The 25,053-nt window shown below is 41.8% G+C and overlaps 1 protein-coding gene across 1 annotated transcript in view; it reads right to left on the bottom strand.

Annotated features, from left to right (window-relative positions):
- The window catches only part of LOC132824400 (nuclear factor 1 B-type-like), a 561,732-nt gene that overhangs the window by 470 nt on the left and 536,209 nt on the right, over positions 1 to 25,053 (bottom strand). The window lies entirely within an intron of this gene.

The following is a 25,053-nucleotide window of genomic DNA, read 5'->3' as shown; positions in this document are numbered from 1 at the left end:
AGTCTCTGGTTTGTTACCCGTGCCACGTGATAGAGAGTCGAGGAACAGGGAGAGAGAGCAGTTAAATGCGTGGCTACAGGGATGGTGCAGGAGGGAGGGATTCCGGTTTCTGGACAACTGGGGTCCTTTCTGGGGAAGGTGGGACCTCTATAAAAAGGATGGTCTACACTTGAACCTGAGGGGCACCAGTATCCTTGGGGGGAGGTTTGCTAGTGCTCTTTGGGAGGGTTTAAACTAACTCCGCGGGGGCATGGGAACCAGGACTGTAGCTTTAGGGTACAGGACCTTGAGTGTAGGGAGGTTAGGAATAATGCAGCGATCTCTAAGGAGGGTGCCTGTAACCAGAAAGGTGGATTGAAGTGTGTATACTTCAATGCCAGAAGTATAAGGAATAAGGTAGGTGAACTTGCAGCGTGGGTTGGTACCTGGGACTTCGATGTTGTGGCCATTACAGAGACGTGGGTAGAACAGGGACAAGAATGGCTGTTGCACGTTCCAGGGTTCAAATGTTTTAGTAGGATCAGACATGGGGGCAAAAAAGGGGGAGGCGTGGCATTACTTGTCAAAGACAGTATCACAGCAGTGGAATGGACGATGGAAGAGGACTTGCCATCTGAGGTAGTTTGGGCTGAGGTTAGAAATAGGAAAGGTGAGGTCACCCTGTTAGGTGTTTTCTACAGGCCTCCTAATAGTCCTAGAGAAGTAGAGGATAATATTGCGAGGATGATTCAGGAAAAGAGTGAAGGTAGCAGGGTGGTTGTTATGGGGGACTTTAACTTCCCAGATATTGACTGGGAGAGCTATAGCTCGAGTTCATTAGATGGGTCGGTGTTTGTACAATGTGTGCAGGAGGGTTTCCTGACACAATATGTCGACAGGCCAACAAGAGGGGAGGCTATATTGGATTTGGTTCTAGGTAATGAACCAGGCCAGGTGTTAGACTTGGAGGTAGGTGAGCACTTCGGGGACAGTGACCACAACTCGGTGACTTTTACTTTAGTGATGGAGAGGGATAATCGTGCGCCGCAGGGCAAGAGCTATAGCTGGGGGCAGGGAAATTATGATGCAGTGAGGCATGACTTAGGATGTGTGGATTGGAAAAACAGGCTTCAAGAGAAGAACACTAATGAGATGTGGGGATTGTTCAAGGAGCAGCTACTGCGTGTCCTCGATAGGTATGTACCAGTCAGGCATGGTGTAAAGGGCCTTGTGAGGCAGCCGTGGTTTAGTAAGGAATTGGAGTCCCTTGTGAAAGGGAAGAAGGCGGCATATGTAAAGATGAGGCGTGAAGGTTCAGTAGGGGCGATTGAGAGTTATAAGGTAGCCAGGAAGGAGCTAAAGAGGGAGCTAAGAGAAGCGAGAAGGGGACATGAAAAGTCTTTAGCTGGTAGGATTAGGGAAAACCCAAAGGCTTTCTATAGGTATGTCAAGAATAAAAGGATGACTAGGGTAGGTATCGGTCCAGTCAAGGATAGTAGTGGGAAGTTGTGTATGGAGGCGGAGGAGATTGGAGAGACATTAAATCAGTACTTTTCATCAGTATTCACTCAGGAACAGGACACTGTTGCTGATGTGAATATGGAATCACAAATAATTAGAATGGATGCCCTGGAAATATGCAGGGAAGAGGTTTTGGGAATATTGGAAAGGATGAATATAGATAAGTCTCCTGGGCCTGATGGCATTTACCCCAGGATCCTATGGGAAGCTAGGGAGGAGATAGCAGAGCCATTGGCCTGGATTTTTATGTCGTCGTTGTCAACGGGAATAGTACCAGAGGACTGGAGGATAGCGAATGTGGTCCCATTGTTCAAGAAAGGGAGTAGGGATAGCCCTAGTAACTATAGGCCAGTGAGTCTGACTTCAGTGGTGGGCAAAGTCTTAGAGAGAATGGTAAGGGATAAGATTTATGAACATCTGGGTAGGAATAACGTGATCAGGGATAGCCAGCATGATTTTGTGAAGGGCAGGTCGTGCCTCACAAACCTTATTGAGTTCTTTGAGAAGGTGACCAAGGAAGTGGATGAGGGTAAAGCAGTAGATGTTGTGTATATGGATTTTAGTAAGGCGTTCGATAAGGTTCCCCATGGTAGGCTAATGCTAAAACTTCGGAGGTATGGCATTGAGGATACATTAGAGGTTTGGATTAGGAATTGGCTGGCTGGAAGGAGACAGAGGGTAGTAGTTGATGGATTATGTTCATCTTGGAGCGCAGTTACTAGCGGTGTACCACAAGGATCTGTTTTGGGACCATTGCTTTTTGTTATCTTTATAAATGATCTAGAGGAAGGACTTGAAAGCTGGGTAAGCAAGTTTGCGGATGACACAAAAGTCGGTGGAGTTGTGGATAGTGAGGAAGGAAGTGGTAGGTTACAGCGGGATATAGATAAGTTGCAGAGCTGGGCGGAAATGTGGCAAATGGAATTCAATGTAGCTAAGTGCGAAGTCGTTCACTTTGGTAGGAATAACAAGATGATGGATTACTGGGCTAATGGTAGGCTACTTGGTAGTGTGGATGAGCAGAGGGATCTTGGTGTCCATGTACACAGATCTCTGAAAGTTGCCACCCAGGTAAATAGTGCTGTGAGGAAGGCATATGGTGTACTGGGCTTTATTGGCAGAGGAATTGAGTTCCGGAGTCCTGAGGTCATGTTGCAGTTGTATAAGACTCTGGTGCGGCCTCATCTGGAGTATTGTGTGCAGTTTTGGTCGCCATACTATAGGAAGGATGTGGAAGCTTTAGAACGAGTGCAGAGGAGGTTTACCAGGATGTTGCCTGGAATGGTAGGAAAATCTTATGAGGAAAGGCTGAGGCACTTGGGGCTGTTCTCATTGGAGAAGAGAAGGTTTAGGGGAGATCTGATAGAAGTGTATAAGATGATTAGGGGTTTAGATAGGGTAGATACTAAGAACCTTTTACCGCTAATGGAGTCAGGTGTTACTAGGGGACATAGCTTTAAATTAAGGGGTGGTAGGTATAGGACAGATGTTAGGGGTAGATTCTTCACACAGCGGGTTGTGAGTTCATGGAATGCCCTGCCCGTATCAGTGGTGAACTCTCCTTCTTTATGGTCATTTAAGCGGGCATTGGATAGGCATTTGGAAGTTATTGGGCTAGTATAGGTTAGGTAGGATTCGGTCGGCACAACATCGAGGGCCGAAGGGCCTGTACTGCGCTGTATCCTTCTATGTTCTATGTTCTATGATTTCAAGACAGTTGGGAAATCTCTTCATGTTTGCTTTGAAGTCTTTTTCTTAAAAAAAACAGCTGACTGAGAGGCTTCTGCGTGCTTTTTTGTGACAAAGGACAAAAATTTCAATTGTGCTTTAAATAAATTAAACTACTTTAAGTTGCAGTGCATTGATAATCACTTACAAGTATTGAGTTGTACGGACAAATTTAGTCTTTTGCACTAATTGCATGTAACCATAGCTGCACCACAGTATGTGCTTTCGTGACCATGGGATTACACAATGGAGTAGAGGACGCATTCACCCTAGAATGTAATCTCAGTTACAATCAATTGAGCAAATTAACTAGAATCTGGAATAAGTGAAAGTGAGGACTTCAGATTCTGGAGTCCTTCATGACGAATTCAGAAACATCAATTGTCCTGCTCCTCGGATGCTGCCAGACCTGTTGTGCTTTTCCAGCACCACTCTAATCTTGACAAGAATGTGAAGTAAGCTACTCAACCTACTATTCTAAAACCACGGCTGACCAACATTCTGAACTACCCTTAATAACTTTTCACCCCTTTTTTGTCAATAATCTATTGGCCTCTGCCTTATCCATAGAATCATAGAATCTCTGCAGTGTGAAAACAGGCCATTTGTTTCATTGAGTCCACACCAAACCTCGAGAGAACATCCCATCCAGACCCACCTCCACCATCACCCCCAAACCCCCCACTCCCCCCACTTGATCACCTGCACATCCCTAGATATTATCAGCAATTTAGCAAGGCCAATCACCCTACACTGCATATCTTTGGACTGGGTAGGAAACCAGTACCTCCAGAGGAAACTCACACAGACACAGGGAGAATATGGAAACTCCACACAGACAATTGCCCGAGGCTGGAATCAAACCTGGGTCCCTCACACTGTGAGGCAGCATTTCTAACTACTGAGCCACCATGCTGCCCTGAAGACCATTTTAAAAAAATCATTTTTCCACTGTCTTTTCATTTTTTCATCTGTCTTCAATGGGTGACAATTGTTTTGACAGATTAAGTTAGATTCTCCCACAAGAGGAAACATACTCTATACATCAACTCTGTCAGGACAATGCCAAATGTTTCAACCAAGTCACCTATTACTCTTCTGAACTCCAGTTGATACAAGCCTGGCCTGCCTAACTTTTCCTTAAAAAGCATTGCTTCCCAAAGGTGTTCCCAATGTGATTCAATTTCAAGGTTTGAAAACTATTGTCACCCCTCAGTGGGAGGAGAGGAGAAAATCTATTAAAGCAGGAGGAAGGGTTTAGCCTCCATTTCATCCTCAGAGATCACACCCTCAAAATCTGAGCCAGGAAAGGTGATCAATACTTCAGTAGGAGAGCATAAGAACATAAAACCACAACTTATAGGAGCAGAAATTAGGCCTTTCAGCCCATCGAGTCTGCTCTGCCATTCAATCATGACTGATAGGTTTTGCAAACCCGTTTTCTCACTTTCTCCCTGTAACCTTTGAACTCCTTGACAATTGAAAACTTATCTACCTCTGTTTTAAATATACTCAATGACTTGGCCTCCACAGCCCTCTGAATGCCACCAATTCATTCATCTCTGGTGAAAGAAGTTTCTCCTTATCTCTGTTCTAAAGGGTCTTCCTTTTACTCTGAGGCTGGACCCTTGGATCTTCATTTCTCTTGCCAATGAAATTATCTTCCAACGTCGAATCTGTCCAGTCCACTCAGCATTCTGTAAGATCAGATACCCCCTCATCCTTCTAAACTCCATTGAGAATAGTCCCAAAGTCCTCAAACATTACTCATATTAAGCTTTTCATTCCTGGAATCATTTTCATGAACCTCCTCTGGATCAGTTATGGGACCCAAAATTGCTCACAATATTCTGACCCCAACCTCATAATGCCTCAGAAGTACATCCCTGCTTTTATATTCTAGTCCACTTGTGATGAATAGATTAGATCACCTACAGTGTGGAAACAGGCCTTTCGGCCCAACAAGTCCACTCCGACCCATTTCCCTCTGACTAATGCACCTAGCACTATGGGCAATTTAGCATGACAAATTCACCTGACCTGCACATCTTTGGACTGTGGGAGGAAACTGGAGCACCTGGAGGAAACCCACGCAGACACGGGGAGAATGTGCAAACTCCACACAGACAGTTGCCAGAGGCTGGAATGGAACCTAGGACCCTGCTGCTATGAGGTAGCAGTGCTAACCACTGAGCCACTGTGCCGTTGAATGAATGAAAATGTTTTATTTGACTTCATAATTACCAATTCAACTTGTACGTTTACCTTATAAGAAACTTGGACTAGGACTCCCAAGCTCCTTTGCACTTCAGATTTCTGAATTTTCTCCCAATTTAGAAAGTAGTGCATGTTCTATTTTTCCTACCAAAGCGCCTGACCTCACACTTTCCCATATTGTACTCCATCTGACCTCACACTTTCCCACATTGTACTCCATCTGCCACTTCTTAGTCTACTCTCCTAACCTGTCTGAATCTATTTGCAGTCTCTCTGCCTCCTCAATACTACCTGCCCCGCCACCTATCTTTTGTATCATCTGCAAAATTAGCCAGAATGTCTTCCGTTCATTCATCTAGATCATTAATGTATAAAATCAAAAGTTGTTGTCTCATCACTGATGCTTGTGGAACACTACTAGTCACTAGCTTCAATCCTGAGAAGGACCCTTTTATCCCCACTATCTGCTCTCTACCAGACAGCCAATCTTCTATCCATGCTAGTACCTTGCCTTTAACACCATGAGTCCTTACCTTACTCAGGAGACTCCTGTGTGACACATATCTGGAAGTCCAGGTAGGTAACAACTATTGGCTCTCCTTGGTTTAACCTGCTCATTACCTCCTCAAAGAACTGTAACAAATATTTCCAGCATGACCATCCCTTGATGAAACCATGCTGACTTTATGCTATTTTACCATTCTGAAATATTATCCTTCACAGTGGACTTCAAAATCTTACCAACAACTGAAGTCAGGCTAATCATGCTATAATTTCCCGTGTTTTGCATTACTCCCTTCTTAAACAGGGGCGTTACTTTAGTTATTTTCCAGTCCTCTGGGACCCTCCCTGACTCCAGTGAAACTTAAAAGATCACTACTAAAGCCTCCACTATCTCTTCAGCTATGTCCTTCAGAACTCTAGGCTGTAGCCCATCTGATCCACTTTAGATCTTTCAGCTTGTCTAGCACCTTCTCCTTGGTGATGGCAACCATACTCATCTCTGCCCCCTGACTCTCTTGAATTTTTGAGATGTTACTCATGTCTTCTACAGTGAAGACTGATGCAAAGTTCAGTTCCTCAGCCACTTCTTTGTTCCCCTCTTATATAGCTAAAGAAATTGTTGAAATCTTTCCTCATATTACTGGCTAACTTACCCTCATATTTAATCATCTCCCTCCTTATTTATTTCTTTGTTGCCTCTGTTGGTCCTTGAAGGCTTCCCAATTCTTTGGCTTACCATTGCCCTTTGCCACATTATATGCTTTCTCTTTTGCTTTTATGCTGTACCTGACTTCCCTGGTCAGCTATTGTTGCCTCATCCTCCCTATAGAATGCTTTTTCTCCTCAGGATGAATTTTGCTATGTCTCTCCAATTACTCCCAGAAACTGTTGCCATTGTTGTTCCACTTTCTTTGCTAGGCTCCTAACCTAATCAGTTCTTTAGTCAGCTTCTCCCTCATGCGTATGTAGCTGCCTTTCTTCAACTGTAATACTGTTACATCTGATTCCACCTTCTCCCTCTCAAATTGCAGAGTAAGTTCTATCTTTGGAGTCACTGCCTCCAAAGGGTTCCTTCACTTTAAACTCCCTTATCAAGTCTGCCTCATTGCACAACACTAAATCCAGAATTGCCTGTTCCCTACAGGGCTCCACCCACAAGCTGCTCTAAAAAGCCATCTCATGGACACTCCACAAATTCCTTTTCTTACAAACCACTGCCAACCTAATTTTCCCAGTCCAGCTGCATTTTGAAATCCCCCATGATCACTCTAATCTTACCTTTCTTACATGCCTTTTCTGTCTCTAAGTATATCTTATGCCCCAAATCCTGGCTCCTGTTTGGAGGCCTGTAGCTAATTCTCATTATAGATCTTTGCAGTTCTTCAGCTCTACCCACACAGATTCTACATCATCTGACCCTACTGTGTTTATTGCTAATGATTTAATTTCAGTTTTCACTTTACTAACAATGCAATCTCACCCCATGGCTTTTTGATAAGATGCATATCCTTGAATATTTAGCTCCCAGTCCTGATCCTGTTGCAGACACATCTCTGCACCACCACATCATACCTGCCAATTTTGATCTGCGCTCCAAACTCATTTATTTGATTTCATATACTGCAGATATTCAGATACAATAGCTTCAGTGTTGTATTGACATTCCCTCTTCTCATTGTTATTCATTTATTCAATGTGTTTGAAGTCCTAGCCCTTTTCAAATACTCTGTCCTATTTTGTATGCTGGAGACTTTAATAACCTCTCCTGAATTCTCCTGTCTTTTCATATTTTTCGTATTTTTCAATACTGTTAAATCCACTGTCGCAGATGTTAACCTGTAGCTTTACTTCTCATTGGTCATTTTACTTCATGGAGTTTTACTCCTCCCTTCCCCCCACTTCCCAGTTTAAAGTCCTGTTGAGGACTCAATTTATTTTTCCGCTCGAACACTGGCCATAGCTTGAATCAGGTGTAGACCGTCCCAACTGTATAGATCCCTTCTGTATAGAACCCCTCTTTCCTGTATCACTCTTTTAGCCTCATGTTTATTGCCCTTATTCTCACATCTTTATGCCAATTTGCATGTAGCTCGGCCAGTAATTCGAAGGGTATGGCCATTGAGGACCTATCCTTTAATTTGATTCCTAGTTCCTGATAATCCCTAACAGGTCCTCTTTCCTAGTCTTGCCTATATTGTTTGTGTCCCAACATTAACAACAACAAATGGATCTTCCCCCTCCCTCTCCTTTCAACCAGTCAAAGATGTCCCACACCCTGGCACCTGGCAGGCAACATACCATGAGGGACTCCCAATCCTGCTTACAAAGGATATTATCTATTTCCCTAATTTTAGAATCACTCACAACTACCACTTGTTTTTTTGCTCCCTCATCTTGAATGGCCTTCTGTACCACTGTGCTGTGCTCAGTTGGCTCATCCTTCCTGCAGCTCTATTCCTCATCCACCCAGACAGCAAGTACCTTGTACCTGTTGATCAAGGTCAAGAGCCAAGGCTCCTCTATCTGCCTCACTTGCAGTCACACCCTGCTGTCTCTGGCCACTGACCAAATTTGTGACACATAATCTACCAGGTGTGACTGCCTACTGAATTAAAGCATACTCCCCCTCCCAGCGGTGCCACAGTGTTTAAAACTTAGATTTCAGCTCATCAATTCTGAGCCAGAGTTCCCCCAATAATCAACACTTGCTGGTGATGTGGTCACTAGAGTTCACAATAGGATCAATCAGTTTCCATATCAAACGGCAACAGCAAATCACCAGTCCAGCCATCTGTCTTTTATTTCTTTTTTTTTGTTAAGACACAGTGAAAGACACAAGGTGCACGAATCTTCATTCATTTCCCACCACCAGGAAGAAAAGCACCCAACTGACCAGTGACAAGCAGTGCCCTTCACATCGAAGGGCAATGTTGTGTGATCAAACAGTGAAGGGATTAAATCAAAATAGAGTTGGAGGGAGAAATAATGCACTCCACTCCCTGCAGTGCCCACCTCTCCCTGAACAGTTCAAGGGTGTTGGTGGACACCGCGTGGTTGTTCTCAGGGACGCGCGGGCTCTAACCTAACCGCGGTAGAGGGGCAGACTGTCGGCACTAACGACCCCTTTCACAGTCTGCTGCCTGGACCTGTTTATGGCCAATTTGGCCTGGCCCAGGAGCAGACCCATGAGGAGGTCGTCAGATCTGCCCTTCCCCCTCTGTACTGGGTGCCCGCAGACCAGGAGCGAGGGACTGAAGTGCAACCAAAAACAGAGATGAAGGTTTTTTAGAAAATCAAAAAGGGAGTGCAAGCGCCCACACCCAATATATACATGGTCCACAAAATCCACAGCACCCCAGAACAAACAGTTGGGCTGAGAGTCCGTGAACCACCGCAATCTGCGGTTGCAGTGGACCGCCGCGTGCAGCACCCTCCACCCCAGATCCCCGAGAGAAAGGGAGAGGACTTCTGCATAGAGAGCACTCCACTGGGGATCCAGCCATTTCTTTTTTTTTCAAACAGACACTCCTATTTATCTTTTTTTTCTCTTTCTTTTTTTTATTATCCCCCACACTACCACCTAACTGCGGTAGTGCTTATTTTTCCCCCAGCACCCATGGTGTGTGTGTGTGTGTGTATGTATGTGTGTGTGTGTGTGTGTGTGTGTGTGAGACACAGTGAAAGACACAACGTGTACAAATCTTTATTCAATTTCCACCACCAGGAAAATAGAAAAATACCCGAGTGGCCTGTGACAAGCAGTGCCCTTCACATCAAAGGGCAATGCTGTGTGATCAAAACAGTGAAAGGGAGGGCAGGGACTAAATCAAAATAGAGTTGGAGGGGGAAATGATGCACTCCACTCTCACGGCGCCCACCTCTCCCTGAACAACTCCAGGGTGTTGGTGGACACCACATGCTCCTTCTCCAAGGACACCCAGGTTCTAACGTAACCGCAGAAGAGGGGCAGGCAGTCGGCCCTAACGATCCTCTCCACGGCCCGCTGCCTGGACCTGTTTATGGCCAGTTTGGCCAGGCCCAGGAGCAGACCCACGAGGAGGTCTTCAGACCTGCCCTCCCTCCTCTGTACCGGGTGCCCGAAGATCAGGAGCGTGGGACTGAAATGAAACCAAAAAGCAGAGGAGAAGGTTTTTAAGAAAATCAAACAGGGAGTGCAAACGCCCACACCCAACATACACGTGGTCCACGGACTCCACAGCACCACAGAACAAGCAGTTGGGCTGGGAGTCAGTGAACCACTGCAATCTGCGGTTGCAGGAGACTGCTGCATGCAGCACCCTCCACCCCAGATCCCCGAGAGAAAGGGGGAGGACTCCCGCGTAGAGAGCCCTCCACTGGGGATCCACACTGCCCGGTGGCAAATGGGCTCGCCAAGGCGTGTCCGGACGGTGGATGAGGGAGAAGAGGTGGACGGTGTGCAGCAGCAGTCTATACAGGGCACGCCTTTTTACGTCCTTGAAAGAGACAAAAGTAGAATTTCTGAGGCGGCTCAAGTTGTGGGGCACAGGCTCCCGCGGGAAGTACGGGACCTTGGGGCCAATGTGAAATTCCGTCCGGGCTGGGGTGAGCGTGGATGGGATCCCACCGCACACCTGAGCGTCCTCCAACTGGTGCACTACGTCGGGTCCGAGCACCGCCGTTTTAAGGCGTTGAATGGCGGTGGCCACGTACCGGACGTCTACCGCTGCCCTGCTCCAGCCATCTCTACTTAGTTAATTAATTAATTAGCTAGTTAATCCATGATTAGTTAATTCAGTTAATTTTGGAGTGCCTTTTTTCAAAGCCCAGACAGATTTCAAAGTCCAACCAATCATGACACACCTCTTCTGTCATGTCAGTTTTTGAGTTTGGCTTCAATTACTCCCTGTGCTCCAACTCTGAAAATAAGGCCATGATGCTCTAAGGCAAGTTAGTTTCATAGTTACAGGCTCCAGTGCTCCACACTGACTCTGAAAACAAGGCTGTGAATTCCCAAGGTAAGTTAGTTTTATACTTACAGCTCTGGTGTTTCACCCTCTGACTCAGATGCTGAAAACAAGCATTTTGTGGTTAGCGACCATAATTCCATAAGATTTTGAAAATCATAGACAAGGCCAACAGTAGCCCTTGGATGATGATGCTTGATTTAGCAAGGGCCAATTACACCCAAGTTAAGCAGGCACTAGAGAACGTGGATTGGGAGCAGATATTTGAGGGTAAATCTACATCTGGCATGTGAAAGTCTTTTTAAAAACCAGTTAAAGTGCAGGATATATATGTCCCTGCAAACCTGAAGGAAGGAATAGCATGGTTCAGGAACCCTGAATGACCAAGGAAATTGTAAACTTATTCAAAAGGAAGCATATGAGTGTGAGTTTGCAGTGAGAAGATGGTCTCACTTACCACCTCAAACCCTAATAAATTACAGCATGAGAGAAAGCTAGCCAGCAATCTAAAAACAGATAGCAAAAAAGTATAATAGAACATGTAAAATGTTGCTTCTCTGAAGGATGAGAATGGAAATTTACTAGTAAATTACATCTACCATTTATTTATAATGAATAAATATTTTCCTTGTGACTTCACTGTAGAGGACACAGAAACTGTCCAAATAATACCTGTAATTCAGGTGGTTGAAGGAAGAAAAGGACTTGGTCAAATTCCAGTCACTAGGGAAGTGCCACTGAGCAACCTGATGCAGCTTGGGTTGACAAATCTCCCGGTCCTGCTGGACTCCATCCTAAGACCTTAAAAGTACTGACTGATGAGTTAATAGATGTGTTGGTGTGGATTTTCCAAAGTATCTGTCATCTAGCTTGTTGTCTGTCATGAAGGAGGTCTTTGAATCAAATCAATCATCATGGGTGTTATAACTGCACAATTAGAAACACTCTAAGTAATTGGGAACAGTTAGCATGGTTTGTGAGAGTAAAATCATGTTTCACCAATTCATTGGTGTTCTATGAAAGAGTTGTGTGCATTGTGAATAAAAGCAAGCCTGGTAATGCACCATGTCTGTCTGGATTTCCAGAGACTTTTGACAGGAACATTCCAAAAATACAAATACTTAAGAACTAAAGAGGGTAGGAAATAAATATAACAACTATAACCACTGAAAGGAAAAATAGTCATACACCTAAAAAGATTAATAAGTCCCCAGGACTCAATGGGGATATTACATCTTGGGATATCAAAGAATGTAGCTACAGATTTGTGGATGTACAATGGAAAACTGCCAAAGTAACATCCTTATTCGAAAAGGGAGGAAAGACCAAAGTAGTTATAGACCAATTAACTTAACATGTCATTTGGAAAATTTTAGAATCTATTTTCAAGGATTATAAAACAAAGCATTTATAAATCCATAATATGATCAAGTAATGTCAACATGGCTGTATGCCTGACAAATGTATTAGAATTATTTAAGTGGGATGGATAATTGGGAACTCATAGGGGTAATATATTTTGATTTCCAAAAGACATTCAATAAGGTTACTTAGCAATAAATGGTGTTGGACAGTGAATCGGCATGGATAGGATAGGCTAACTAACTGAAGACAAACAGTGGGGTAAGGGCACTTTTAGGATGGAAACCTGCAACTACTGCAGAGTCACAGGATAAGAAATGAAGCCACAATTGTTTATAATATGTCAATGATTTAGATCAAGCTAGTGAATGTACTATAGCTAAATTAATCGATAGTACAAAAATAGATAAGAAGGCAAGTGGGGAGGATGGCAAGTTGGACAAAAGGGTCTTTTGTCGTGTGTCCATCCCTGTGATGCTTTGACTGGAGTAATTTTTAAGGAATATTGACAGATTAAGTGAGCGAGTAAAACTTGGTAAATGGAATATGATGTGGGAAAATATAAGTTTATGCAAACTTGGTTGGAAGAAAAGTGAGATAAATATTAAGTAGAAAAGGACTGCAGGAAGCAATGGCTTTGGAATTGTTGTATAAATCAAAGTTAGCATGATGTTCAAATGGTAAAATGGAGGGCAAATGGAATATTGGCCTTATCTCAAAGGGAATGGTGTATAAAATTTAAGGAAGTCATGCTAAAACTGGACCAGGCACCAGTTAGATAACAGCTGGAATACTGTGAATGGGTTCTGGTGCCCTTTTCTAAGGAATGATACCAGGAATCAATCTTTTGAACCTGAGTGTATAGAGGGATTATCTTAAGAAGAGAGGTTGAGACTGTTGTCTCTATTTGTTGAAGTTAGAAGAATGACATCTACTTTACTGAAATGATTCTTGGGGCCTTGACAGGGTAAGTGTGGAAAGGCTGTTTCCACCTTTTGGAAAAGATTAGGACCAAAAAGAATAGTCTTAAAGTAAGAGGTCACCCAGTTAAGACAGCGATTAAATAAAAACTTTTTCTCATAGCAGTCCAACTCTGAAAATCTTTACCACAGAGGGCTGCAGAAGTTGTCTCCAGTATATTCAAGGCTGAGATAGACAGATTTTTAGTCAGTAAGAGGGTCAACAATTATGCAGATAATGTGAGTGTAGTGTTGAAAATGATCAGATCAGCCATGATCCTATTAAATGATGAAGCAGACTTAATGGGCCAAATCTTATGGTCTTAAGGCAGCCACCTATCAATATTATTTTGTCAAATGACTTAAAGAACACTTCATCAAATTTTGATAGGGCCTGTACAAATTTAACCACTTCTATTCTGGACATTTCACGGTCTCAGATTTTTCCTCATCTGAGCATCATTTTAAGCCAGTATTCTCCTTTCCTCTTCCCTTTCTTTCTTTCTCCTTTGATGTTGAATTTCTACCTCCAGTCTCAAATCCTTTTTCTCAGGTCTTTTTATATCCACCTCATGCTCTTTGATTTCTTATTCTATCCCAAGCTGGCTCAATAGTTTTTCTAGTTCCAATTGCTTCAAACATAATTGAATGTTCACTTACTCAAATGACTCCTCATTTGCTGCATGTAGTCTTGCTTGCGATTCCACAAATTCCAGATGTTTGCTAATAGTTTAATCATCTCTGCTTTCTTGGCTGTTGCAAGGGGCTCTGTCTTTAATTCATTTGTCAAATCTATAAACTTGGTTTTTATTAAGTCTTAAAATTCTTCAGGGAATCATTATCATCAACTGGAAGATTTTAGCTGCTACCAATGCTTATTTTATTGTATGAGAAACTTGTTATCTGTATTACCCTTTACCAATTTAGTCTTGTTCTTCATTCAATCTAGGACCAAAGATCCTGGACTCCCAAGCCCTCAAATCTAGGAAATGACTCAATTGGAAAAAAATGCATTGATAATTGAGCCCAACTATTACTCAAGTCATCAAAAACCATTCAATTAAGCCAATAAAATTATTAATTTGCCTAACTGACTTCTATTCAGGACAAAGTAATTGATACCAGGTTTGTCATTAACAGGAAAATTACTCTATTCATTGGAAAAGAAAAACTTTATTATTTAACAAATAGCCAACAACAATGCACTATTCATTAGTACTAAGCAACTGAAGCTACAAACATCTAAAATTCCAAACATAAACATTCATTTATGAAAAAGACAAATAGTTTGACATAAATACTATGAGTTTTTTAAAAAAAAAGACTGAGGAAAAAACCCTGTAGTTCAAGAGTCCAGACAAGAATGGGATAAGATGTTTCTCAGTTTTATTATGTAATTAAAAGGAATCAATGTTGTTTGTGGAATGATGGTCAATTTTCAACTCAGCTATGGTTCTGGTGGACCTAGGTTTTCTCCCTGGCATTACAACTTTCTGTTCAGAGTCTGTTTTGTCATTTTCACTTGAAGAAAGAGATGGAAAGAAATGATCCTACTTTGCAGGCTCCTGGATGTCTCCAAGTGTACTGCATTTATGGGTGAAGCTAAAGTTGAACCCTTACAAAGACTGTCGTTAGACACTTTGCTTTACTTAGACTTGTGTGCTGTTTTATAAAGTATCTACTTCACACTCCTATAAATAACATGATACTGTGTAGCTAAAGTGTACATCATAGTCTCATTGACCTTAAAATTTTACAGCTAAACATATCAAAAGTTTTTTTAATGATCTAACTTCCATTCCTCAGTTCATAGTTCAGAGAGAAAGCATGCTGTGAAAAGCATACTTGAAGGCTGCAGACTAACATAGATATATGGAGTGTGTGTACAAGATGTGCAGGTGCATCATGTGGGGAAACTATATGAAATTATTCCAGCTGACATGCAAACATTTTAAAAAAGCAAAGTATTAGTGAAGTGGATAATGACTGCAGAATTCTGAGGTGCAAAGGGAACCTGTAATGATATATGAGTGAGAAGTTAGGATGTGGGTACAATATGTGATTAAGAAGGCTAATAGAATGTTAACCCTTATTTCAAGTGGAATTGGACATAAAAGTAAGGAGGTTATGCTTGAGTTATATTGAGCATCAGTGAAACTACATCTCAAATGGTGTGTAATTTTGTTGTCGTTTTTTCAGTTTGGGTTTTTTCTATTGTAAATGAGTCCAGATTGAGGGAATGTCTAGTCATCTTAACGTAGACAAAATATTCCCAGTATGGATTCCCCTTTTTATTGAATTGCTAAGTAAAAGCAATGGCATCTCAAAATTAGAGGTGGCTTTGGGTCATAATATTCCTTAGCTATGTCAGTCAATTCTAGAAAGGTTTTAGAAGCTGGTGCCTCAAGGAAAGTTAGTCTCCTAATGACAGAAAAATATGCAGTTCCACAGGCTTTCGGGAGAATTCATTTTGTCTGCCTACAATGTTGTTTGCCTGGGAAAAAAATACATTCTTTCCACAAACTGGGACCAGTCCTCAACGGTAGGTCAAATATATCACACTTCCCAATAAAGATATGATGTAAGAAATACGTACCCCAACCTAAAGATGCTTATTTGCAAGCAAGTTTCTTCAAGATCATCCTTTATTTTTGTTGCCATTGAATTAACTCCCTAGAGGCTGGTATCACAGCACCAAGTCACCCTTTATTTACACATGAACAATCCTTATCTTGGTACAGAGTCAGGCACCAGAGTGTCAGTATCTCTGACCTCAATAATTTTACTGTCAGCCAGGGCTCCCTAATTGGATGAGATTAACAGCCCCAAACAGGCAGTGCATGTTCTATGATGTTCAGCTATCTGACCTCATTCTTAGCCCTTTCATGAACAGGAATTTACTCGTCCAGCCCACTTACTATTTTGAAACCTTTGATCAAATCTCCTCACATCCTCCTTCCCTCCAAATTGATGCCCAATTGCATCATTCAGTCATAGAGTCATAAAGTCCTACAGCACAGAGACAGGCCTTTCAGGCCAAACTGGTCCAAAATGTCCAAGCACGCTAACCCCATTTCCCCTAACTTGTCTCCTATCCTTTCCTATCCATGTATTTGTCCAAATACCTATTATGTGTTAATATTTGTGCCTTAACAACTTCTACTGGCAGCTCATCCATTTGCATACCACCCACTCTGTAAGAAAGTTGCCCCTCAGGTTCTCTTTTATTCTTCCCCTCCACTCTTAAAGTGATAGCCTCCAGCCCTCTATTTCCCTGACCCTGGAAAAAAGATGGAGTGCATTCACCTTAACAATGTCTCTCATGATCTTATACATTCTCTAAGATCCCCCTTCAGTCTCCTATGCACTAAAGAAAAATGTCCTTGCTTGTCCAACCTCTCTCTATAACTCAGATCATTGAGTTCTGGCAACATCCATATAAATTCTTTCTGCACCCAGTTTAAGTCTTCCTATAACCAGGTGATCAAAACTGAACACAATACTCCAGGTGCAGCCTCACCAACATCCTGCACAACTGCAACATAACTTCTCAACTTCTACACTCAGTGCCCTGATTGATGAAGATCAGTGTGCCAAAAGTTGCCTTCACTGCCCAGTCTACTTTCAGAGAACCGTGTAGCTCTACTCCAAAATCCCTCTGTTCCACTACTCCTTATGGCCCTACCATTCACCATGAAACTCTACCTTATTTTGACTTTCTAAAAGGCAAGATGTCACATTTTATCTGTGTTAAATGCCATTTGCTATTTCTTGGCCCACTTCCCCAGCTAATCAAGGTCCTGCTGCAATTTTTGATAATCTTCCTCACTGTCCATGATACCACTATCTGCAAACTTACTAATCATGCCTTGTACATTCTCATCCAAATCATTGATCGAGATAACAAACAGAAATGGGCTCAGCATTGACCCCTGACAGCACTCCACTAGTCAAAGGCCTTCAATCCAACAAGCATCCTCTGACTATTACACTGCCTCCTAATATCAAGCTAATTATGCATCCAATTTGCCAGCTCCACTTGAATTCCATGCGATCTTACCTTCCAGAACATCTACAAGATGGAACCTTAAAGAAGGTCTTACTGAAATCCATTTAGATGACATCTACTGCCCTACCCTCATCAACCTTCCTGATCTCTTCTTCAAAGGCATGCTTTCCCATGGGCAATGCCCTGGTGACTATTCCTAATCAAACCCAGTCTTTGCCCTCAGAATTTTCTCAAGTAACTTACCCCCCACAGCAGATAAGCTTACATGCTCATAGTTCCAAAGTTTTTCTTTGCAGCCCTCCTTGAATAAGAGCACAATATTCACTACCCTCCAGTCTTCTGGGACCTCATGTCTCCAAGACTCCCTACATATTTGTTCCTCTAATAAATGTTGACTATTTGGGGGCCTATAGTATAACCCTAATAACGTCACCATCTCAATCTATCCAAAGCCGTCCAACTCCAAATGCTACTGAGGCCAGCCTTAGAGTACTTGGAGAACAATTGCAGAGAAAAGCATGCTAACTGCTGTGTTCTGCATATCATGAATTTCTGGATATCATGAGCAAAGGTTATGTGCCCATGCAGAGAAATAGCAGAAATTGCTAGTCACCACACATTCATTGACAACTCTGTGCCATCGCATTGACGACAGCAGAAGCAGTTTCAGGTGGTGTCTCTGAAAACTTGAGAACAAGTCATACAGAGGATATTTTTGATGCAATCAATCAGTTTGTGGCTGATATAAATAGTAACTTTCTTTTGCTCACCTGTAAGCTGCATTGGGTACTTGGCCAACAACCATCCCTTCTGATATAGGTGGGATCATACTACATGTAAGGAAGAGATACAAGGGTTGAACTGATACCAGGCACCATCTGCATTCAAACACAGCATGCACAGACAACGAATACAATTAATATATATTTGATATATTTCGCAGTTGGTTACTCATTGAGGAAAATTAAAGTATAATTTGTCTGAAAATAAAGCTGTTACAAGTTTACGGTCTGGTCTTCTGCTGGCACCAGTCATGTCTAAGTGATGAGAACATTTTAAACTTAGTGCCATGCCCATTTAATTTTATATTAAACTATATACAGCAGCATTACCTAAAGGGCAGAAAGATAAAATTGCTTTGTGATCAGAACCCCATATCATGGGGTAAATTTTATGAGCTGCTGTTATAAACAAATTGACTGCAACCATCTGAATGAGTTTTTCCACTGATTTTAATAGCTTCCTCCTTCCTACTTAATCTGGCTCCAGGAAACAGAAGATCCACATCTCCATCAATGCCACATACAGATAACTATCAATCAACCCCAAAGACAGGTCTTTGACCAATAACATGAACTCTGATCCTCTCTTCACAGATGTGACTGGACCTGCTGAGTAACTTTAGCACTTTGTTTATATTTCAGATTTGCAGCATCTGAAATATCTGGATATTATGTTTCTCTGAATCATTAGAATGTATTCTTTGCAGCTCCTTCAATTCAGTTCTAGGGATAAGAATTGCATCCCAAGAGCAGATGTGAACTCTCATTGAACAAGTTCTTTTTTTTTCTTTCTGTGGTTTGATGCCTATGTCAAAAATTTTGGGACCAACATAAACTGATCAAGAAGGAAGCACAGTCCAGAGCTGATTCCATGCTAAACCTCTTTTGAACTCTACTAGCAGAGATGTGTAGCATGGAAACAGATCCTTCAGTCCAACTTGTCCATGCCAACCAGTTATCCTAAATTAATCTAGTCCCGTTTGTCCACATTTGGCCCAAATCCCTCTAAACCCTTCCTATTCATATGCCCATCCAAATGACTTTTAAATGTTGTAATTACACCAGCCCCTACCACTTCCTCTGGCAACTCATTCTACACATACACCAGCCTTTGCTTGAAACAACTGAACCTTAGATCCCTTTTAAATCTTTCCCTTTAAATCTATGATGACTAGTTTTGGGCTACCCCACCTGGGGGACAAGACCTTTTCTATTCACTCAATTCATGCTTCTTATTTTATAAGCTCCTTATCTTTTAAACCTCTATAAAGTCACCCCTCAACATCCAACACTTGAGGGAAAATAGCTCTGGCCTATTAGCCTCTCTCTCTCAAACCCATTCAAACCTGCATAACGACTTTGTCAACAGCCTTGTGAATTTTTCTGAATCTTTTCAAATTTTGCAACATCCTTCCTTTTATCAGAGACCAGAATTGCACGTAGTATTCAACGAGTGGGGCGCCAGTGGTTAGCACTGCTGCCTCACAACGCTAGAGATCCAGGTTCTATTCCCACCTCTGGCAACTGTCTGTATGGATTTTGCACATTCTCCTCATGTCTGTGTGGGTTTCCTCCGGGTGCTCTGGTTTCCTCCCACTGTCCAAAACGTATAGGTTAGGGGAATTGGCCATGCTAAATTGCCTGTAGTGTTAGGTGCAGGGGTAAATGTAGGGGAATGGGTCTGGGTGAGATGCTCTTCGGCGGGTCGGTGTGGACTTGTTGGGCCGAAGGGCCTGTTTCCACTTTGTAAGTAATCTAATCTAACAAATGTCCTGTACAGCTGTAGCATGACCCCCTAGCTCCTCTGCTCAATGCACTAACCAATAAAAATAAGCATACCAAACACCTCCTTCACTATCCTGTCTACCTGTCACTCTACTTTCAAGAACCTGCACTTTGTTCAGCAGCACTCCTCAGGACATAATCCTCTCCTGATTTGCCTTTGCAAAATGCAGCACTTCACATTTATCTAAATTTAAACTCCATCTGTCACTCCTCAGTCCAATGGCCTATATAATCAAGGTCCTGTAGTGGTCTGAAGTAACCTTCCTGATTTTTTCCATCATGCCACAAATTTCGGTGTAATCTTCAAACTTTGCAACTATCTCAGTTGCATGTTACACCTAAATATTGTTATAGATCATAATCTGAAATATACCAGGCTCTGATAATACTGTTAGGTCATTAAGACCTATGCTTTTCTTTAGTTATTTTGTTATGTCACTCTGGTCTCTCTGTCAATCCTTTCTAACACTGCTTTCACTGTGGTATTTCAGCCTATTGGGTGCAACTTCATGACACTCTTGCAAGATTGCTCCACGATGCTGAATGCTTTACACAAAAGTGTCATGGTTTTGAATACTTAAGCTGACTAGTAATTCCCTGCTAATAGGCCTGTGAGGAGATATTAGTCTCAGGACTTTTGTTTTACATTAAACTTTCAAACATGGGGCCAAGTTCAGGTTCCACCCCAAATGCTCAACAGCAGACACCTAACATGGATTTTGACTGCTTACAATAATTTGGCAATCAAATATGGTGGTAGGGAAACTTTCAAGTACCAATTGGAGAAGCTATAGCTGCTTCTCAGAAGTGAAGGAGTGGGAGCATGCTTCTACCTTGAGATACTCATGACACTTTTGCAAAATTGAAATAAAATTGGAAATGCTTCATAGGTTAGTCCATTGTGTCTGTCAAACTCTGTTACCTTTTGTACCAAAGGGTGTTTATGGGGACGAACACAAGTATTAGGAACAGTATTATTAAGTTGGTAAAATTATTCAGTATTGTTTCTTTTTCATTCGGTAATCTTGTAAATTCTGTATTGTTTAGAAACTAAGTGGGTTGACCAGCTGCATCTCTCTCTCTCATGGAATATCCACATTCCACCTGCTTAAAACAACTAGCAAAGTTAGGGTCTGAGCCACTTTCTTGAAATGTTGAGGTCCATAACAGTAGCCTTTGAAAAAATGAACACATTTATACTTTAAAACAATCTTTCAGTCTAACCCAAAGTTCTTTCCACAATTCACAAATATCTGAAACATGAGGACCAATTAAAAGGAACTAAATAGTGTGGTTAAACTGTGAAACTAATTTAGTCACAGTCTCACTGCTAAATCTCACCCCCTTTTTGTCATATTTAGATAAATGACTGTGCTCTACTTCCTGAGGTAGTTTCTTCAGAGCTGGTGAACTGTAGCTTAGTGGTGATAATAAAGATGGTAGAGAGAGTGACAAATGCTCGTACTGATATTTTGTTGGGAATGGTTGAGAAGGTAAAAGGAGTGGTTTTTGACAGTTTCTTTCATGGGATACAAATGTTGCTGGTAATGCAAGATTGTGTTACTCATTGAACCTGAACTGAGTGTGTGGCTCAGGATTTTGCAGGATAATGAAGAGTCAACCACATTGTTCTGGATTGGAGTCACATGGACTAAATCAGTTTAGAATGGCAGATTTCCTTCCTGAAAAGGAAGGCAGATGAGTTTTGACAACCATCAATGGCAGTTTCATGCCATATTTACTTTTAATGCTACAGTAATAGTTGATAAAGTGGAATTTGAACCCATAGCCCTACTACTCCATCATTCACCCCCATCAGTATAGAAGGAGAATCTAGTCAGAGTGTAAGAGTGGGACACAATGTCTTGCAAGGAGTAAAAAAATTAAAACTGCAATGGGATTATTGACAAGTGGAGTTTTTTCCATGAAAGAGTGAAGATCTTGATGGGAGTAAGGTCTTAATTGCATATGCAGGGTTTGCATGCACTTACAAATTAGAGCATTGGAGAAGTTGAAGTTTGAGTTTTCTTTTTTTTTGTAAAACCAATCTCACTAATTTGCTCATTAATTCAGATACTACTTTTTTGTCTCAACTTAAAATTATACTACCAAAACAATTAAGCATATAAAATGTTCTGGAATACTTCATTTTTAATGTTAATATTCATTAGCTTTCCAGGAGAGGATGCACCCATTTCTGGTAGACATAGATCAGCAATGTTGAAAGCTAAGTTTTTGGCTCTCATACCTTTTGGTGTTTGAAGCAATTTAGGGATAGAATTAATCTGCATTTGGAGAGGCAGGGATTAATCAAAGATAGTCAGCATGATTTTTGTTTAAGGGTCATTTCTGTGCAACTTGATTGAATTTGTTGTGAAGGTGATCAGGTGTGTAGATGAGGGCAATGTTTTTGATGTGGTTTGCTTGAGCTTATTAAGGTGCTACATGGGAAACTGATAACAAAGATGAGAGACATGGTGTCTAAGAAAATTTGGCAAATCCGATTCACAATTAGCTGAGTGGCAGGAACCAGAAGTATGGCTGAGGGGAGATTTTCCAACTGGAAACATGCCCTGTGGGTCCCACAGGAGTCAGTGTTGGGGCCTTTGCTACTTGTGGTCTATATAAATGATTTTAAACATGAAAGTAGGAGGGTTGAGCACTATGTTAACATATCACCCTAACAAGTTTTGTATTATATGTATTCAGGAAGATACCCTTATGTAGTCTAAGGCTATAGATAGGCTGATCAGATGTGCTGGTCAGTGCAAATGGATATCATTTCAGATAAACATGGGATGATGCACTTGGGCAGGACAAAAAAAACAATGGAATATGTGATGAATGGTCAGACCTTGGGAAGCATTGAGGATCAGAGGGCCTTAATGCAGTCAACACAGTCATAATCTTAAGATACTGGAAAGTTGAATAAAATGGTTAGGAAGGTACATCATATATTTGCCTTTATTAACTGACCAATTCTGCTTAAGAGCAGGGATGTCATGCTGGAATAGTATAAAGTGTTGATTAGGCCACAGAGTATTGTGTGCATTCCTGGAATTCGTATTACAAGATGGGTGTGATAGCACTAGAGGTGCACAGCAGATTTACCAGAATGTTGTCTGGGTTGAGTTTTAGCTATGATGGAAAATTGGGTTGACTGAGGGTGTTACAGCAGCAAGTATTGTGTGTGGAGAGAGGTGGAACACATGACTGAAACATAAAATTATAAGGAGCGCAGATATGGTAAACAGAAACACTTCTCCCTTGATGGAGAGATCAATGACATTTGGGGGAGGGGGGGTGCTGCAGAAATCTAAGATAATTGACAGAAGGTTCAAAAAAGATGTGGGGAAATAAAACAGAAATTGATGGAAATCTGGATTTACTACCTATAGGGGTAGTAGAGACAAACAACCGTAAAATTTAATAAGTCTTTAGGTGTGCACTTACAATGCCCAGGTATATAAGGCTAGGGCCAATTGCTGGAAAATGGGATGAAAATATTTTGGTAGTTGTTTTTGACTGGAGTGGGCATGATGGGGTGAATAGCCTTTTGTGCTGTAGATCTGACTATGACCCAAATGCAAGCAAACTGAAGTTGCTTGCAATTAGCACTTAAGTAACAATGACAATGAATCAAAGACATGAATCTTGATGAACTGGGCTAGTGGGCTAAGGAATCATAGATGGAGTTTAATTTAGAGAGATGCAAGGTGTTGCATTTTGGCAAAGCAAACCAGCATAGGACTGACTTAGTCAATGGTTATGCCCCCTGGGAGTGTTATAGATGTACAGGTTCATAGCTCCTCAAATGGAGTCCCAGACAGACAGAGTGGCGAAGAAGGCTTTTAGCATGCCAGTTTTCATTGGTCAGAGTCTTGAGTATAAAATAGCACATCTTGTTGCAGCTGTACAAGATGGTGAGGCCATTTATGGAATACTGCATGCAGTTCTGGTCACTCTACTAGAGAAACAATATTATTAAACTGGAAAAGATTTCGTAGGATGTTACTGGGACTGGAAGGTTTGTGTTATAAGGTTTGATAGGCTGGAGCACAGGAGACTGAGGGATGACCTTATAGAGGTGTATAAAATCATGAGGGGCATAGATAAGATAGATAGCACAGTTTTTTTTTCTCCCATGGTAGGGGAATCTAAAATTAGAGGACATAAGTTTCAGGTGAGAGGGTAAGAGATGCAAAAGGGTCCAGAGGGATATTGTTTCCAAACAGCAGGTGGAGCGTGTCTGAAACAGATTGCCAGAGAGTACAATTCCAACATTTTAAGAAACACTAAGACAGGTTCACAGATGGGATAGGTTTGGAGGGATATAGACCAAACACAGGCCAATTGAACCAGTTTAAACAGTGAAAACTGGGTAGGTTGGGCTGAAGGACCTGTAGATTTTGCTGCATACCTCTGATTGTATAAAAAGTCCAGCAGAGAAGACAACAGCTGCATGAACAGCATCAAATAGACACCTTGAGGAACTGATCAGTATGATGCTAGTAGAGTGTACAGGACTATTACTAAAAATGATAGCAGGATACCGGTAGATCCTTACTTGGTCCATTCACTTTAATGTATAGTCATGAGATAATATGTACCCAAACGCCTCAAGGAAAGGTTTTTAGGACAAAGTTGAGTCTTCACTGTTGCATTGTGTCCCTGTTTCAGACTCCCAGTAGCATGCACAGGGAAATTTTAATAAATCATGGGCTGATAAACAAAGCATATTGAAAACAGTAGATGCAAAATAGGAAATTGTGCTCGTATTGTTGTATGAGGGAAGCTCTGAAAAGAAGATTCAGTAGTCCATACAAAGTAATTGAAAAGACCAATAAAACTATGCCTTGAAACAGTGGTGTAATAGTGATGTCAGTGAACATTAGTAATGCAAAACCACAAGCTGGGGACAAGGGTTCAAGTCCCAACCTGGCAGATAGTGTGGGAACACTACCACCTCCCGAGGTACTTATCATTCCTGACTTGGAAGTGTTTCCTGATGAAGGGCTTATGCCTGAAATGTCAACTCTCTTGCTCCTTTGATGTGCCTGACCGGCTGTGCTTTTCCAGCACCACATTCCTCTACTCTGATCTCCAGCATCTACAATCCTACCTTTTTCCTTGGAAATATTTGCTGTTTCTTGTCGTTGACCTAATCCTAGAATTCTCTCCCTAAGGGCAATGTGGGTCTATGTATAGAGTATGAAGTGCAGCAGTTCAAGGAGTCAGCTTATCAAGGGGAGCTAAGGATG

Source organism: Hemiscyllium ocellatum, chromosome 2 (genome assembly GCF_020745735.1).
Source record: "Hemiscyllium ocellatum isolate sHemOce1 chromosome 2, sHemOce1.pat.X.cur, whole genome shotgun sequence".
Taxonomy (NCBI): Eukaryota; Metazoa; Chordata; class Chondrichthyes; order Orectolobiformes; family Hemiscylliidae; genus Hemiscyllium; species Hemiscyllium ocellatum.
This window is presented reverse-complemented; position numbering and strand designations above follow the sequence as displayed.